Source organism: Sapajus apella, unplaced genomic scaffold (genome assembly GCF_009761245.1).
Source record: "Sapajus apella isolate SASKATOON/1434 unplaced genomic scaffold, GSC_monkey_1.0 scaffold12, whole genome shotgun sequence".
NCBI classification, from domain to species: Eukaryota; Metazoa; Chordata; class Mammalia; order Primates; family Cebidae; genus Sapajus; species Sapajus apella.
The window spans coordinates 15,226,922-15,245,541 of record NW_022436952.1 but is presented as its reverse complement, the minus strand read 5'-3'; the positions used below and the strand labels follow the sequence as shown (position 1 = coordinate 15,245,541).

The window sequence follows — 18,620 nt, the reverse complement described above, 5'->3', positions numbered from 1 at the left end:
CTCTTTAGCAACTGTCTGCCGGGCCGTGGCTCACACCTGTGATCCCAGCACTTGGGGAACTGCAGTGGGGAGAATCACTGAAGCCCAGGTATGCAAGACCAGCCTGGGCAACACAGTAAGACCTAGTCTCTTAAAAAACAAACAAATAAATAAAACAATTCTGTCTTTGGAAAAGTAAAAAATATGGGGTTTATGTGTGCGGCCAATGCTCAGGGCTTGAGAGAGTAACTACTGTAAAGTCCACAGACCTTTTTAGTAGGGGATGATTTTGCAGGGGGGTGTGGAGTGGGTAAAGAAAGAGTGAGAAGTAAGGGGTGAAGAGGTGAACACACACAAAAATTGCCGAGTGTTCACTCGCTGCTCATTAAAAGCACTTTTTCCCTGGGGTTACCTGGGCTGACTGCAAATGGCCATCTGACCCAGGAAACTCTAGAACTTTGCTTCCTGAAGTTTGAGAGCAAACCCTCTCCCTCTGCGCCCCCGACCCGCTCCCAGCCCCCCACACCAAACTTATCCAGCCCTGGTGTTTACAGCTCACTACACCACAAATCTTTATTTCCCGTCACCCACTGGCCCGAGCTGTCCTTACTCCCTGTTTCTCCCAGACAAGTTAATAAGACGGAAGGCTCCCTTGAGGCCCCGGGCCGGCGAACATTATCACTTGGAAGCAAGGCAGAAATCCTGACACATCGGAAATGACTTCAAGACTATTCATTACCCTTTCTTCTTTGGCAGATCCTTTGAAAGAAAGCTTGACAAATTGAAAGGAAGGCTATCACTGCCTCTCCACCCCAATTAAGCCCCCACTCCCTCCCCAATAACACAAATCTGATTTCTGCTTTTTTTTTTTTTTTAAACCAATTAATATGTCAGAGCTGCACCCACCCCAGGGAGACCCACCTATGATCTGCATACACAGGGATACAAAGGGTAAGTCCCTCAGTACAGGTTAAGCCCTTGAAATCTCGGAGACCGAGGAGGCTGTAAGAAGGAGGGAGTGGTCCAGGCTTTGGACCCCAGAGTTGGTCTTCCTGGGACGTTCATAGTGAGCCCAAAGCCCTCTACACACACACTGGGAGGAGGATGCCACTCTCGGTATGGGTGCTAAAGAGCGCCCACATCTACGGGATCTCTCTTCCCTGTTGGGGTGGATGTAATGATGTTTTGATTCTTGGATGCAACATCATTCACAAAACACTCTGGATGAACCACAACAGAAAAGCACAGGGAACCCTGAATGCTGGAAAAACTGGGTGTTTAGGGACTGAACGACCACCCTTTCTCCAAGGTTCATCTTCAAGTTTCATTGCCTACTACACTGATGATAAACGCCACTCAGAGTTCCCCTGAAAAAGGCTTTCACAATCCTTTCCTCAGAGAGGCTTATGCAAAAATGGTTGGATAGGTTATTTTAATGCTCAAGAGACGTGTGTGTGTGTGTGTGTGTGTGTGTGTCTGTGTGTGCATGTAATTTTTGTCTGTGCAACTATTAAACATCACCAAATGGATTCCAATGGGAATTTCAAACAGAACAACTGATTTTCTTCTTAAAATGTGTTCCTTCCACCAAAGCAGTCCCCATATAATTGAATAGCTCTACCATCCCTCAGGAGCTCAACCCAAGAGCCTAGGGTTCGCTCTAATTTTTCTCTCTCCCCTCACCCCATAACCCATTTCCAGTCCATCAGAATTGACCATATCTTGTCTCCAAATATATATTTTCAATCCCACTGCCTCTCCCCACCTCCACGGTACAGCCCTTCCCCAGGACTCATCAGCTCTCCCCTGCACTTCTGCAAGAACTTCGACTGGGCACCCTGCTTCCACACATGCACCCCTGTCCTTCCTGCAGTCAGGAGCCAGCGGGATCTTTCTAGAGCATCAGTCATGCCTCGGCCTTTCGGACCTCCTTCAGAGGGTTCCATTCCCCTGCCTGGCTCACACCCCCATCCAGTCCTTGTCTCCCTCTCTCGGTCGTCTCTACCACTGTCCCCCTCGGAGGCCCCAGACCTCCACCTGTCCTACCAACACATCAGTTCCTCCCCATGGCTGGTCCTGCAGACTTGCCATTGTCTGCTCCGTGGAATGTCTTTCCCACAGTTCTCCGCCTCCCAATTCCAATGCCTACTCCTCGGGAGGCCACTCCCAGCTACCCACCTAAACGGAGTAGGCCCAGGCCGCTCGCCAACAGCTCCCTAGTTTCTCTTCTTTGTAGCTTTCAGTGGTACCCGAAATCACATGATGTAGGTTCCTTCTCCTGGAAGAATACGAGCTCAGGTGGGCTGGGATGTGGCCTGCCTCATTCCCTGCAGTGCTGTCAGAATTAGCGCTGCACCTGGGACACGGACAGGCCCAGAACACAGCAGTCGTGGGGTGAGAGCATGAAGCCCCAGAGCCTCAAGCACCAATGTGCTTCTCCTGGGACGGGGGTTCACTCTGCCCCACAGAGGGAGGCTGCAGCCTGGCCGCCCTGGGGAAGCCCAAAGGGAACACATGGATGGATCAGAAATGCCAATGACTTCAAGCTGGAATCCACCCACCGCCTCATCATCCCTGGCAACCGAGGAGAGGCCTTTATCGCCACGCCACACTGCCTTCCAAGGGCATTCTTGGATTTGAGTCCTCATGAGTAGGTTTGATAAAGGCAAGACCACCCACCAGAGCCCTATTTTTCTGGTATATATACATATATATATATATATATATTTTTTTTTTTTACCATATCTCATTTTAAACTCAAACAAAATCTTTTTAAGCCATTACCCAGGAAATCATCATTAAATCATTTGTTCGTTTTTATTAGTGTCACAGTAATTAAAGAGAATCATATTTCAGAAATCTTCAGCTGCACTTATCAAAACCCACCCTTCAACCAATCAATTAGTATTACAATAACCGCGGTCCCTTGTTGCCGCCGCTATTAGCATTTTGATTGAATGTCTGTTGAAAAGTGACTGGTAACAGAAGACTGTTAGAAAGTAATGTTTCTTTATTCGTTACCACCGAACCTTGTCTGGTTGTCTCCAGTCTCGGCTCAAAAGAGACAAGACAGTTTCCAAAAGCAGTCATTTTGGTGGCAGATTATATTTTCATGAGGTGTGTGATAAATTGGGCACAATCGCCCCAGAATCGCCAGTTACACACAGGGGCTTCCTGCTGACTGTGGCCTTCGCACCCAGCAGCTGCCCCTCCGCTGTCGAGCCCTGACTGGATGATACGTGTCCCTTCTGCTGCCTCCCCCTCCCCCACCCCAATAATCTAGGACAATAAATACCAGGTCTTCACAAATGGCACTTCAGGCGACTCAGATGTAATAATGCGTATGCCAGATAAGCTGGTGGCCCTGTTATTCCCACGAAAGATCACCATCATTATACACCCCCTTCTCTGCCAGGCACTCAGGAAACCTGTTATTCTAACATTCAGACTTATGTTCTCCAGTCGTCATAATAATAAAAGCACCAGTCAGTACCGAGATGGGTTAACGAGCTCCATTATGGGGAGAGAATGGCTGTCTTCACCAAGTCACAGGAATTAAAGACAAGAGTTCATTAAGTCACAATACCAGAATTTAAACGGCCTGCTATTTCAGACAGCGCTATTTACTGGTCCCCTCATCAGTGATGCCTTTTCTGGATAAAGGGAGATCTTCAAAGACACACACACGGAAGTTTCCATCTTTGGCCAGTCAGCCGCCGTGGCTGCTGCAACTAAAGGGGGTCCTGCTTTGATGTGTCTGGAACAGAACAGGGTGGGAGACAGGGGTGAGGACTTGGGGTTGAGAACGGCTCATGCTCCTAGCTATCAGTATGGCGGCTGGTTCTTTGCTATCCATCTGTCTGGTCCATCCATCCATCCAGTTCCAATCCATAGCAAAGGACATGTGGAGGTTTCATCTTCAGTGCAGATAATCTCTGCCCAAAGAATCTTTGCCTGTTCTACTCACTCACTGTCCACCCCATGGCCCACGAGGCAATAGCGAGGAGGCACTTACGAGGTTGCATTAATGCTCCACTTAAAAAAAAGTTGCAGGGAGAGCTCCAGAATTCAGAGGGGGGAAAACGTGCTATATGGTTCCTTAAAAAATCTTTTCCTTTCTCTAAACTCAGTCTCCTTCTCTGCCCCAGCCTCCCACCCCAACCAAACATGTTTGTTTCTCTACTGGCTGTCAGCCAAGATTTTATAATAGTGTCAGGTAGCAATTTCATTTTTAAAATGCTCTTATCAAGGATTTAAGGTGAAAGATAAGAACAGCACAGTAAATCATCATAAAGGAGTATAGTATGAGGCATAGTATTTTACAAATCAAAACAGTTAACAAAATGAAAAGGCAAGGACAGGAAAACAAAGTGAGTTTAAGCATCCTTTGAAAGGGGGAGGGTAGAGGCCAAATTCAATAGAAAGATCACCCTTCAGATTGCCAAGCTCCGTTTGGTAATGGTCTCGGCATATTTGCTAAGAATCGCATGAACAGTCCAATTTCCATTTTAAAATAGGATGTTTTCAGAAGGCACATATATTGTCAAACCATTACACACACTTCACTGGGGGTTTTCATCGAAGTCATCTGACCTGCAAGCATGTGTTGCTAATATCACGGCTTTATTATTTATCAAATCAATCTCCTCATGGAATGACTAATAACATAACCCCAGCTGCTCTCCTCTTCCCACCCCAGCTGCTACTGCCCTGGCAGCAGCACGGTTCGGTGGGCTACCTGCAGCGCCCGACCCCCTGCATTTTGCTAAAGAACCTTATAAAGAAAGGAAACGAGGGGATGAACCCGGGAGGTGCCATTTCCGATTCAAACCACTTTGTTTCTGAAAGTCACTTATCCTACCCAGGAAAAGTGAACAACGCTGTTAATGACCAGGCCAGGGTACTAGTCCTTACTAGGAGATTTTAATTACTCCCATGCTAAATTAGAGGCCACAAACCTAAAATAAAGCAAAATAAACCAAGGGCAGGTGTCCACTTTCCTATTTCGACCCTTTACAGCATTTTTGATTCCAGTTTATTTTTTGAAACCAACCGAGGACCACGTCCAATTCAAATGTGCCTTGCACCCTCCTACTCACACACAAACACTCACAGGCACACACACTCTGCAAGCAACACTCACACACACACACAACACACACACACACACAGAGCTGGGATGCAACCCCAAAGTGACAACATAGCTTTTAACTCCTGAAAATAGTCATTAAGATGCCGTTTATTCTAACTTTTGATATGTGCTCACCAATCTCTCTGGGGCCTACCTGCAAATTCACAAAAAATAAAAACATGTAATTAGATGATTTCCTCTTTGCCAAGGAATGATTCAATTGTCCATTAAAAGCTGGAGTTCTAAAAATAACATAAAGGGAAATTATTAGGTATTGTTGACGCACCTATCTCTGCTGTAAAACATACAGGGGAAATACGGAGCTTCTTTTGTAAATCGTACCCATTTTTTAAACGGTAAGACAGCGTGGGGGAGGGAGCAAATTAAACCATAATTTTCAAACTATGTTTCCTCATTGTCACTCAGAAAAATTGCCAGGTGTTTCCAGAGTAGTTTATATAAATATACTAGCTGAATCAGGAAAACTCTTTCCAGGGCAAATGAATCAACTTAATTAAAAGAAGACTTAAGATGCCAAAACTAGTGATTTTGGAAGAGGGGAGGAAATTTAGAACTCCATCTGTAAGCACACACCTCTCTCTACCTGGCCTCTAGGGGACAAGTGCATAAGCCTGGTTAGGCCTGCCACAGGCCCCTGGCTAAAGCATGCTGTCCCCGCTGCCCACTAGGGCTGCAACCACTCATCATGGGTCCAAGGCAGAGGTACAGGCAGGACTGATGTGTTTGAGTCAAAACAAGACTCTCAGTCTTTCCTCTAAATCAGCTGTAAGAACAGCTACAACAATACTAAAGGCATTTTCCTCCCTCTTAAGCAAGCAAGAAAAAAAACTCATTAGTTTGCTGGGTTCTTTCCTTGTGTCCTGGAACAAACAGTGTTCGCAAATCATTTCTTGAGGTCTCCAAGGCCCTCTTCAGAAGGCAGGTGTAGCTCCTACATGACTCTCTGGACAGGGCTTCCGCACCTCTGTTTTGTCAGAGCAAAGGAAGCTGAGGTGGGAAGTGTGAGTAGGAACCTTGCTCAGTTTTCAGGCAAATGAGGACAGAGACCAAGGTGAATGCCCACCCTCTTGTCATAGATTAATGCTATTTGCTGGGCAAAGGGGACCTAGGAGGAGAGAAGAAGACACAGATAAGCATCAAATAGTCAAGCAAATAACAATCATTAAGAACTGAGAAGTGCCACGAAGGAAAATGACAAGAAGTCACAGGCACAGGCAACTGACAGAGCCAACCTAGCCACCCATGAAAGACCCCACACGAAGGAGGATCCCCACCTCCCAGGGCTTGACACCAGGACACGTGCCAGACTGCCCAGACACAGGCCAGGCTCAAAGACCTGGTCCAAGTCAGCAGCACTGCCTTTTTAAAGGGTTTTCAAGCTGGAAGGCCCCTTGAAGGTCATGTGACCCGGGGGTGCCCAGCCCTGACTTCGTATTAACATCAGCAGGAAAAATGTTAAAAATGGCCAATGCCAGGGATCCATCTTTGAGTCTCACTTAATTGGTCTGAGGTGGGACTCAGGCATCGGGACATCTTAAAAACTCCCCAGGGGATTTTTAATGGACAAGCAGGGTGGGAACCATGGATCTAATCCCAACATCTAACGTGACATCAATCAGTCATCATACCGAGTGTCCAATGCTAGGCTGTGGGATAAATGATCTCAGCCAGACTTTCCTAACCAACCCTGTCTCTACATGAGAAAATCAAAGTTGGCCACAGAGTTAAGCAGCTCTTGGGTTGTCAGTGAAATCTAAATTCCAACTAGAAGAACGTAAGGGAAGAGATGAACTCTGGGGAAGGTCCCTTCTCTGCTTTATCGTGCAACAGTGTTGAAACACATTTATGACCTTCTACTAAGGAGGTATTTCCGATGGGCTCCCTGGGTCACCACCATTCCCACTCAGTGAACGCCCAGCAGCGGGGTGGCAAGTGGGACGGAACCCAGGGCTGGTGAGAGACAACCAAACCACGGCCCACTGTTGCTCCTCTGTCTATTCTGGGTTCAGAATAGATGATGTCACCTCCAGCGGCAGTGGAAAGCAGAGTCATGAATCATCCATGAACCAGCCCAGCCCTCTGAGATAAGAAATCGGATGTCAGCATTGTGTATGCACACTGCAGATCTGGCGCACAGGCGCCGGCTTTGCCTAGGGTGCCAGAACGCAGGCACCAATGTCAGACACGTTCAGGGGGAAGAAGGCGCTTTCAATTATTTCCTGATACAGAGATGGGTGGCCAGTTGAGGGAAAGATTTCAAATGCATAGGGAATGCTCAAAGGTGCACAACTTTGATCACTTTAAAATCGTGGCAGTGATTTTTAGACACTACTGCGTTTGCCAACCAAACCTGAGGATTAAGAGAAGCCCATCCACATGAGTGCTGTAATGATCAATTACTGCTGTGCCCACCGGCTTCCTTACAACTGGAGACCTGGAGGCGTTGCCATGTTGACCTCCCACTGCATTAATTTAGCTTAAAAATTCACTCCAGGATTGAATTTGGCAAATCTTCCTGCCTGAAAGGGCTTCTGGGACAACATAAAGAAATCAAGAAGTCTATTTGGCAGCGTTTGAAGTTCAGGGTTGTCTTGCTATGCTTTCTTATTTTTTTTCCAGGCTAGAAGAGGAGGCAGGTATCTAAGGATGCCAGGGTGCATGTGGACATACACGTGAGCTCTCCTGATTCCCTTCTTTTTCCTTCCTTCCTTTCTTTCTCTGAATTATTTCCCTGAATTGCCAAGTTGAAGGTCCGGCTAGAAAGGCTGCACTAATGCGTATGGTTTGCGTGGCTGGAGTTGGGAATTCTGACAACTCATATCTGTACTGGTTATTTCATGGCTTATAAAAAAATGACTGAGCCCTGGAGGCCACTAAATTAAAAATTAAACTTTGGACTTCTTCAAGTGTCTCTTTCTGTCTACCAAAATATATCTTTAACATCCTAAGGTCACTTTCAGGGTCTTCGGCAAATTAGACCTGGGCAAGGCGTGAACCAAGTCAGGCTGTGGGGGCTGCATTGTCTCTTCATCAAAGGTCTTTTCTCTAACTTCTCTTGCACATCATTTTGCTGAGGGGGAATGTGGCTAGGAAGGCACAGAGCAAGAAGGATAGCGAGCAAGGGGACATAACGGAAGGAAGCTCTGCTTTGCCCTATTATTTTCCGAGGGCTGCTGTCACAAGCTACTACAAACGGGGGCGCTTAACACAACAGAAACTTACTCTGTCTCAGTTTTGAAAGCTAGGAATCTGAAATCCAGGTGTTGCCAAGGCCATGCCTCTCAAAGGCTCAGGGGAACATCTGTTTCGGGCTGTTCTCTTAGCTTCCGGTGTGGTCAGCAATCCTTGGCTTGCAGCCACACGGCCCCGTCCCTGCCTCCGAGGTCACGTGGCCATCTCCCTGTGTCTCTCTCTTCACATGTCCATTCTTATAAGGACAACAGTCAGATCAGTTCACTCCACTAAGACCTCCTCTTAATTAGACCTCCAAAGACCCTCTTTCTAAATAAGATCACATTCTGAGGTATTTCAACTTAATCTTTTTGGGGTTAGGACTTCTTTTGGGGTATTTTTTAGGGGTCAGGACTTCAACTTATGTTTTTGGAGGACAAAATTCAACCCATAACACCCTTCATGGTGGAAAAGTTGAGAGCATCTGCCAGCAGCCACCTAGGGTGTTAACGTTCTCTCCACTCAGCAAGCCTGAGCCTCCATTCCCTACATAATGACAGTCACAGTATTCTACGTAGTGAAATAACAATAATTAATATGATAATGATAAAGTTAACATTTACAGATAGTCTCCCAAGCATCGGATGCTTCACACAGATAAACTCTCTCACTTAACCTTCCCAAGTCCATGAGTTAACAACATTAGCCCCATTTAATAGGTGAGAAAACTGAGGTTCAGAGAGATTTCACAGCTTGTCTGGGGTCACACAGCAATTGATTAGTGGCTGCTCTGGAATGTGAGCCCTACCATGTGAATCTAGACCGAAGCTCCTACCCCTCTGCCACATGGCCCAGACACTTTGCAAGTGACATTAACCAGGTGTTGCCTTGACTCCTAAGCTACAAACAATGGGAATGTAGGGGAAAAGTCTGCATTTGTCACACTGTGTAAGTCCCCACATGTTTATTAGTCATGACTTGGGGTGGAAAATGCTTTTAACTTTTTTAAAACTTGAATTAAAGAGCACTTTGAACTCCTGGGATGGAGGACCTCCCTGTTCTGGCCCTTCTCCCCTCTGGTCTTGGAGGAACCGGCGCAAACCAGGCTTCTCCGCAAACCAGGCTTCTCCGCAAACCAGGCTTCTCCGCAAACCAGGGACAGTCTGGTTATTCTAATAACAGCATGTTGTCTGGGGAGAGCAGAAACTACTAAGAAAATCCTCATCTATCCATCAGATCATCTGTTTACGGAAAAAAAAAGATAGGAGACTGAGGGGTAAAGGATTCTCAGCTGCACGGAATCACATCTTGCTGGTTTGGAACTCCTGGGTGTCCCTGGCGGGACAGAAAATTCAGATGAGGCAAGGCCAACAACTCACTGAACAAATATTAATCTCACAGTTAAACCAACTTTAAAAGCATGTATGTACATGTCAGGAGGAAGGCAAACAATGGTTATTGTGGTAGGGTGCTAGAATGAGGTAATTTTGTTTTTTTTGAAATGGAGCCTCACTGTGTTGCCCAGGCTAAAATACAGTGGCGTGATCTCAGCTCACTGCAACCCCTGCCTCCCAGGTTCAAGTGATTCTCCTGCCTCAGCCTCCTGAGTAGCTGGGATTACAGGTGCATGCCACCATGCCTGGCTAATTTTTATATTTTCATTAGAGACAAGGTTTCACCATGTTGGCCAGGCTGGTCTCGAACTCCTGGCTTCAAGGGATCCGCCCACCTTGGCCTTCCAAAGTGCTGGGATTACAGGCGTGAACCACTGCTCCCAGCTGGCGATGTTTTTTCTTTTGAAAAGTCTCTTTCATGTTGTTCTATCACTATATTGGCAATTCAAATTGGAATGAATTTTAAAAGCTTACACTAAACAAGTAAATGGAGAGGTAATAAGTGCATAAGTCACAAAAATTCAAAAAGTAAATGAGTATATAATAAAAAGATTCCTTCCATCTCTCTATCTCAGGTGGCTTCTCTTCCCCATAAAAAAGGAGCAAATACTTCTTCATGTATGTTTTTCACATATGTACATCTGCATATGGCATGCACATGTGCATAAAACATATTTGAGTGTTTGCTATGGCCAGAGACTGTTCCAAATTCTTTACACTCGTTAAATGACGTAAGCCTCAGGCTAACTCAATGTCCTATTTTACAGATAAGGAATCTGAGTCATAGAGAGGATAAGTAACTTGCCCAAGGTCACACAGCTAGTAAGTCACAGAGCTTAGATTCGAACACCAACCATCTGGCTTCAGAGCATGTGACCTTAATCAATACGCCGTTCTAACTCTGTTACGAATTTTGCAGGTATCCTTTCAACGATACTCCATGCACATGCATGCGTATGTGCGTGTGCAAAGGAGACGAAAAAACAACCACAAAAAGTTTTTCTTTCTCAAGAGCAGGGTCCCCAAAACTGAAACACAGGTTTTAGTTAATTTGCCTAAAGAAGTTAAGCAGGCGGTTTCACTTAAGCAGGAAGGGGAAGAACCCAGGCTGCTCCGCACTTTCCACTTGAGGTGGCCACTATGTGAGTGGAATCATTTAACTCTTACGGAGCAGGTGTGTTACCTTCACGAGTGAGCAAAACATCCGTGACTTGCCTGGGCGCATGCCCAAGGGGAAGCTGGGATCTCAAGCCAAGTATGGCCAAGTCTAAAAGTCAAGCTTTTGCAGCATACCATGCTGATATACAGATGCAGATGGGATCGTGTCCACCCTCTAATCCACAAATGAAAAACAGAAGCTCAAGTCCAGAGGTGCGTAATAACCAGGGCCCCTCTAGGAACCTTAAGCCCCAACGGGGAGGCAGCCACCCAGGGCTTGCGGCGACCCCTGGCCCAGCCCTCTCTGGCCACTGGCAGTGCCGTGATGCTAAGAAAGGGAGTGCTTTTCATCAAGTTGCCATGCTAAAGGCTCCCTTCTCTTCAGACCTCCACATTCTGCCCTAACTGAGATCTTAAGCCATGTTGTGAGAGTCGAGCCTTCGCCTCTATGGGAACAGGACCAAACAAAGACTCATTGTCCCTCTCTACAATAAAACCACTTCTGGGTCAATGAAGTTGCTGACCCTGAGCCCACTCCCTTTCTGCTTCCGTGGGCCACAGCAGGGGGAGGCAGGAAGACCTATTAGGTCACCCCCCTTTTGGTGCCAGGACTTTTATTCCAAAGGAAAGAAGTTTAAGATTTATATTTTGGCTAAAAAAGTGCAGTTCATCCTGGGTACCAAATTCCCCCTGGCTTTGCAAGCTTCCTCTTGCCCTGGGCACCCGGTCCCCGAGCCCTGTTGCTAGGAAGTTGAGGGCTTTGTATTGCTCCATGTCTCCAAAGAAAAGCAGGTGAACAGAAACCAAGCGACTGTGTTGATTAATATCTCAAGAGACAGCGCCGGAATGGGCGCTTCCGGAATTGAGTTAGCTCAGGGAAAAAAAATTAAAGCACACTCCTTGCTTTCCTGGCAGAAATAAAATTAAGGTCTCGGATCGATGTTGCCAGATTCTACAGGAATCTTTAATGGCCCCCTCTACATGTTTTCAAATTCACATTCCCCTTCAACTCTACCCTTTTTAATTGGTTATTTGCGAGGTCATGTTTGCACCAATTTCTCAGGAAGGCTAATGGTGTTTATTTAACGAGAAAATAAAATGTGCAGACAGCTCCAGGGCTGGTCTCTGAAAGATGGCAAAGGGTGGGCTGACTCCTTATCCCGCCCCCTCCTCTGCCCTCCATCAAGGTTACAGGGCCTAGGGTACAGAGCTGCAAGGGAGTGAAGAGGTGGGGGTGCCCCTCACGGTGGGCACACAGCATGCCCACCCCCTCGAACAGCCCTGCTTTAGAATGAGCTCAGCTGGAAGCACAGAACCATGCTGGCAGAGCGGGAATGGCTCTCCTTATTGCCACTGCTGGGCTGGGCGACTCTTCCTTGTTCTAACCCAAATGTGCCCAAGTTTGAGGCTACACAGAACCCTTTTCCAATGGAATCTCTTCAATGCACAAAGGCAGTGATGGATGACCACATCACAGCTCTCCACTGCCCTCAAGGCCTCTTGTACTCAAGCTGGACTAGAGGAGACTCAATCACATTGAGTGTCTACCCCATCCTCACCACCCTCTCCTAGATTCCTGTTGGTCAATGTCTTTCTTAAACAGTTGCCCCACCCACAGAATGGTCCACTCTGGAAAGAGAACTGGATCTTCACCAAACCCGATCCAGGACTCTGAACTTACGTAAGAGAATCCAGCTGGCATGCTATATCACACTACGGACTACACTGAAAGCTCTGTGAGGCCAAGCCCCCTGGCTGTTGGTGGTGGTCTATCACAGACTGTCTGCTTTCTTGTCAAGTGGCTTCTAATCCTGGGGCAGAATTAGGATCAATACCTATATGACCACATTTTACAGGCTTCCAATAAATCCCTTAACACATCTCAGACATGGGGGAGGATTTGATGGGTACCTAACACCATCAGCAATTAGCAAAAAGGGTAACAGCAGATTTGAGAGGTGGAGAAAATACCACGGGTAAAATTCCAGCAGGGAAGACAGGCAGCAAATCCTGCTCCAGACACCAAACGTGGGCAGTGTGGGAGCCGATCTTTTGCAGGCTGCCCTCCTGTCACATCAGCGTAAGTGTCATCGCCAGCTGCGATTCTACACACACTTATCATCTTTCTCCTCCTTCCAACAACCCTTCTCTTGGACTGTGCCCTTTCCTTCCAGAGGGTCTGATTGCTTTTGTCACACACACTTCTTCCTTCCTCCTAAAAAGTCACACCTACAGCTTACACATTCCCAACCTCTTCCCTAGGTAAATAAAGTCAGAATGTTAGCCTCTCATTCAGAAAGACACGCATACCTTACCTTTGACATCCCACACCTACAAGTGAAGCAACACTTTAAATTATTTTTAAATGTAACCTACACCTTTGTGAACCTTTTTCTATGTCTTTTTTTTTTTTTTTTTTTTTTGAGAAACAGACACCAAAAAAAAAACAATTACAGTGCAATTCTTAAGCATCTTTATACCTCATGCATAAAAGAGTCAATTTGGACTTCGGAGGTCAATTTCAAAAGTGAGTATCTGGCAGTTAGTCAAGACATTAAGGGCGGTTTTTCCTCCTTAGAAAAGCATTATCTTCTATCACAGCTTAAGTTACATCTTACTGGCAACATTTTAATAAATAAACTGATTACGTAAATTACAAAGACCTTAAACTTGGGCCAACCACTTTTTGGGACAGAGACTGAGCAAGCTCCAGGAAGAACAAGCTCTCCAGCCACCTGCCTGGATGCTCCTCCCTCTGGCTGGATCCCCCACCACTGCGACTTTCCAGCCATCCCAACCCCTTCCAGTGGTCTCAGGGCATTATTCCTCTTCAAAGCGATTGGCATTGCATTTAATAAGCAACTGCTAACTGCTGGGAGAAGAATCATCCATCACACTAATCTTTTTTTTTTTGGGATGGAGTTTCGCTCTTGTTACCCAGGCTGGAGTGCAATGGCGCGATCTCGGCTCACCGCAACCTCTGCCTCCTGGGTTCAGGCAATTCTCCTGCCTCAGCCTCCCAAGTAGCTGGGATTACAGGCACGCGTCACCATGCCCAGCTAATAGTTTGTATTTTTAGTAGAGACGGGGTTTCACCATGTTGACCAGGATGGCCTCGATCTCTTGACCTCGCATCACACTAATCTTTACTTCTCTCCCAGGGTCTCCTGTTCCTTTGCCTCTGGGACTGTTTCAGGGCAAGCAGGCCTACTGGGTAATGGAGGCCACAGGGATGTCCTCTGCCAGAAACCATTCCCTCAGCAGGCTATGGGATTAGCTTCAGAGACTCCTCACCCTCTTTTAACTAGACCTCAAACCATCTAGCTCTTCCCTGGAGGGACCCAGCAGTGCAGAGCTCAGGAACCCAAGGCCCTGAGACTAGAGGGAAGGACAGCTGAGGTTCCCCTGCAGTGACCCTCACACTGGGGAGGGCTCCCTTCCCCCACAAGGAGGTGAGTGTGAGATTATTTCAGGAACCAACATGCCCGCATTCCTTTCTGCAACAGGGCTGAGGTTGTGGGGACACTGGAGGCAGAGCTGGCCAGCGCAACCTCCCTCCCTCCCTGTCTGTCTACTCCCCGGCCTCCTGCCAACAGAGCAAATCAGGACAGCTTTGTTGCCTCTTCCCTCCCTGTCCCTCCCCTCCAGCCCCACCTTGGGATCAATACTTAATGCTGAGTCCAAGATCTTATCTGACTTTTACAAGGATAAAGCAACAAACTTCCCCCTCCTAATGATTAAATCCATTGACGATCAGCCCAGTGTTTTCCAGACCACCTCTAACACTTTTAGAGAGCAAATGAAGTGACTCTGAGAAAATTGGAAAGCCACCATTCTCCTCTCCCCTGGGCACAAATCACTGTATGGAAGGGCAGGAAATGAAGTGAGGGGCAGGGCCAAGGAAGGTATCCAGGATTTTTTTTTTTGAAATGGTTCTTGTTGCCCAGGCTAGAGTGCAATGTAATGGCACAATCTCGACTCACTGCAACCTCCGCCTTCCAGGTTCAAGCAATTCTCCTGCCTCAGCCTCCTGTGTAGCTGGGATTACAGTCACCTGCCACCACACCTGGCTAATTTTTGTATTTTTAGTTGAGACGGGGTTTCACCATGTTGGCCAGGCTGATCTCGAACTCCTGACTTCCGGTGATCCACCCGCCTCGGCCTCCCAAAGTGCTGGGATTACAGGTATGAGCCACCACGCCGAGCCAGCATCCAGGTTTTAACAGTAGCTCTGCTATTGTCTGGCTGCAGGAATCTTCTATGCAACATTTCAAACTTATGTGCCTTAATTTCTCCAAGTGGAAATGAAGGAGCATGGTCATCAGCAAAAGAAGGCTGGTGTGGAGGACAGAAAATGAGAAATGCTAAACTCTTAAAATCACCAACTCCTCTGCTTTAAACAGTTGCTTTGCAGAGTGTAAGAGCCTGAGCTCCAGGTCAGACAGGCTGGGTTTATATCCAAGCTCTGCTTTGACCAGTGTGTGACTCTGGGCAGCTCGGTTCACCTATGGCTGTTTGTCATCAAGATTCAATGGTAGGTGCCAGCACTGTGCTAAGCACTTGGTGTGTAAGTGCTCAGAAAGTGTTGGCTGTTTCTATCAAGACTGCTAACATGGCCCGCTGAGACAGCAACAGAACTCCCCATACCATCACTGCGGGTGCTCTATCAGGATGCTCAGGTCCCCTTCAGGATGAAGGACCTCTTTCCCAGCTGCTAGGAGTGCTGCTGGAAGATAGTCCCCAGCTGAAGGTCCCCTCCAGGATTTACCCAGGGGAAGCCCAGGTCACATCAGCCTCACGGGGTGGGCTGCATCCAATGACAGGCCAGCGTGCAGGCACCAAGGATGGCACTCCTACCCCAGCTGGGGACCCCGGAAGGACCACCTCATTGCAGAAGGACGTCACAAGTCGGCTTCTCCCTCTGCCCTCTCCTGATCAAGAACACTTCTGGATAAACCTCCCAGTTGCTCATCCCAACCTGGAGAACCAACCTGCAAAAACTGCTCGCTCCCTCCCCTAGTCACAAAGATCGCAAAGGAATTCATCTCGAACATTCTCACAGTTAAAAAGCGAAAAGCCAGAAACATACTTCAGGTCCTGGGGCTCATCATCAATCCCAGGTCTCTTATTTTTTCAGAGGAAGAGCCTGAGATGCTCAGAGAGGTTAGGGGACGTGCCCCAGGAAAAACATCAAGGGAGCAGCAGAAGCTGGAGGAAGGCCCGCCTGTGAGGAGAAAGGTGAGAGCCCCTACATCTCCAGGGCTCCACCCACTGTAAGTCACAGACTGAACGTGGGACCCTCTTCCTGCTTGAAAGGTTGAAGATGTATATTGCCGGAGGCTCGTCCTTTCCTATGCCCTGGGTTCTTTCTGTGGTGCTAGTAAGGACCCGGTGGGTGCTTCTGTGGACGGGAGATGCAAGCTGCCACCATGCCAATGAAACTGAGGGCATCCCTGCCCCAACAGGGATGAGCAGGGACAGGAGGTGACCACTGGAGACAAGGAGTGGAAATTCTGCCCTGACCTCTGGCTCCTAAAGGCAAGTGGAGCCTGAACGGGCCCTGGGAGCCGGCCTGCCTGACTCTCAGATGGGAAGCCCAGCTCCCTGTGGTTATCCCTGAGCCACAGCTGTCATACATACGGCTCCAAGGACACACAGGTAACTGTCAAAACTCCTGGGGTGAGGATGAGTTGAGGCCCCAGGCCACCCACAGGGCTGGGTCAGGAGTCTGAAGACAAAGGCTGAGCGTATACTGGGACAACACCGCTGGGTCCATGCTCTGGGGCTCTTTAAGAAGGGAGCTGGAGGCAGCGCCAGCCAGGAAGATGTCCTCAACTTCTGCCACTGCAGCACTTTCCTCCTGATAAGGTCACGGACAGCAGGAACGGAGGAGGTAAAGGTAAGGTTGGGGCAAGGTGGCTGCCTGAGGATTTTATTTCCTTGCGCTTATTACCTGATTCCGAATGCACACTCCATCAGGCCACAGATGTGGGGCTGGCTCGCTCCTTATATATGAGCTGTGCCTTTGTTGTGATATGCTCTTCTTTAAAAAGGAAATTTTTTTTTTCACTCCCTCGGGCATCTTGAGGGGTTGGAACATGTGATTGGGCTGGTGCTCCCACCCACAAAGAAACAACACTGGGGAGTGGAGGGGGCCCTGGATGACAGGGAGGGCAGTGGGATGGGGGGGTCATTCCTGCTGAGGCTTCCGGCAAATCTCCCCCCATCCACAGGCTGTCACTCCGGCCAGCTTCTCAATCATCTTTAAATAGCAGGCCCTGCGATTCCTTAAGTTTTGGGCTCCACACATTTTAGACTCGGTCCTGCACCCACTGCAGGCATCTTCAGCTCTGGCAGGTCCAAGGGTGCCAGCAGAGGTCCTCCCTGGGCCGGGGGCAGGTGTGTGCATGCGCCAAGGCCCTGCCCATGCTCCTTCCCGCCAGTGCCCACCGCGACTCCTGGAGAGCCAGCAATGATGCAATGATGTCCCGAAGCCACTCTGAGCAGCGGGCCCTCCAGCAGACCATCCTCACCTCACAACGGGCAAGAAACTCTTCCCATGCCCATCACAGATGAACTGCCATCCCAACTCTGCAGCCCTGCACCTTCCTTTCTCCCTTTTGGACAAAGGAAAGAGGCTTCACCCACAGCAACAGAGATCTGGTTAGAAACGAGAGAACTTTTCCCGGCACGTCCTCTGGGGCTTCACCTAGAAGGCCAAAGTCCTGCGTTTCGATCCCACCTCTGCCATTACCAGCCCTCTCCCTGCTCGGCTCTGAGAGTTAATGAGATGATACCAGTGCAAGCCCCCAGCACAGGGCTCGACACACAGCAGATCAAAAAATACTCTCATTCGTTAACTTTCAAAATAAAAGGACAACAATATCACCTGGGGGCAACTCTGGAATCTCCCTGGATTCCAAATTCTAACACTGAACGCCAGGCAAATTCAAATGGGCATCACCCACCCTGAAAATAAACAGGTGACAGTGCTCTTTTGAACAATCACATTCCCATCTGGACACAGTAGAGAAAGAACAGAACTTGGAACCAATAGTCCTGAGACCCTGCTCAGCCATGGGTCTCTTAGTTAGCTCCTCTGAGCCTTGGTTATTTTGTAAACCAGACAGAGATGATGAAAATGCTAATAATAAGAGTTAACATTCATGCACAATTGACTAGATGCTTGGTATTACACTCTCCAGGCAATCCTGTGAGGAGGTTCTATGATTACTCCCATCTTACAGATGAATAAACTGAGGCTTAAGGAAGTTCAGTGATTTTCCCAACGTCACAACCACCCTCCAGGGGCTGCTTTGAAGGTCAAATTAGGACCAGGGGGACGATGGGTGTGGTGGGAGGAGGTGGGGCGACAGCTGTGGTACTGGGACCAACATGATGTTTGCAGTGATGGTTGGTCCAGGGGTAGCAGCGATGACATGGAAGATGCATGTGAAAGTCAGGCTTTGAAACCGTAAAGCTAGATTGATGCAATGTGGATGATGACGGAGCATAATCCTGAATTGCCCACCATGAGCACCACCTTCCTCTCACTCCCTAGGCTCTGACTCCCCAGCAATGCAGTGGACAAAGCTGATTGTTCCACACCTGCATGCTCCTCCTTTCTCTCCCTGCTTCTCCCCTGCTCCCCACCCTCCGTGGCTGCCATTTCTTCCCTCATAAATACCAGTGGACACCACTGTTGTCCACCCAGTGCTCAGCTCTCCCATTCTGAGGATGCTGTAGAGAGATGCATTAGAAGCCAG

General features: G+C 48.0%; 1 protein-coding gene across 10 annotated transcripts in view; it reads right to left on the bottom strand.

Annotated features, from left to right (window-relative positions):
* The window catches only part of MSI2 (musashi RNA binding protein 2), a 435,580-nt gene that overhangs the window by 137,074 nt on the left and 279,886 nt on the right, over nt 1-18,620 (bottom strand). The window lies entirely within an intron of this gene.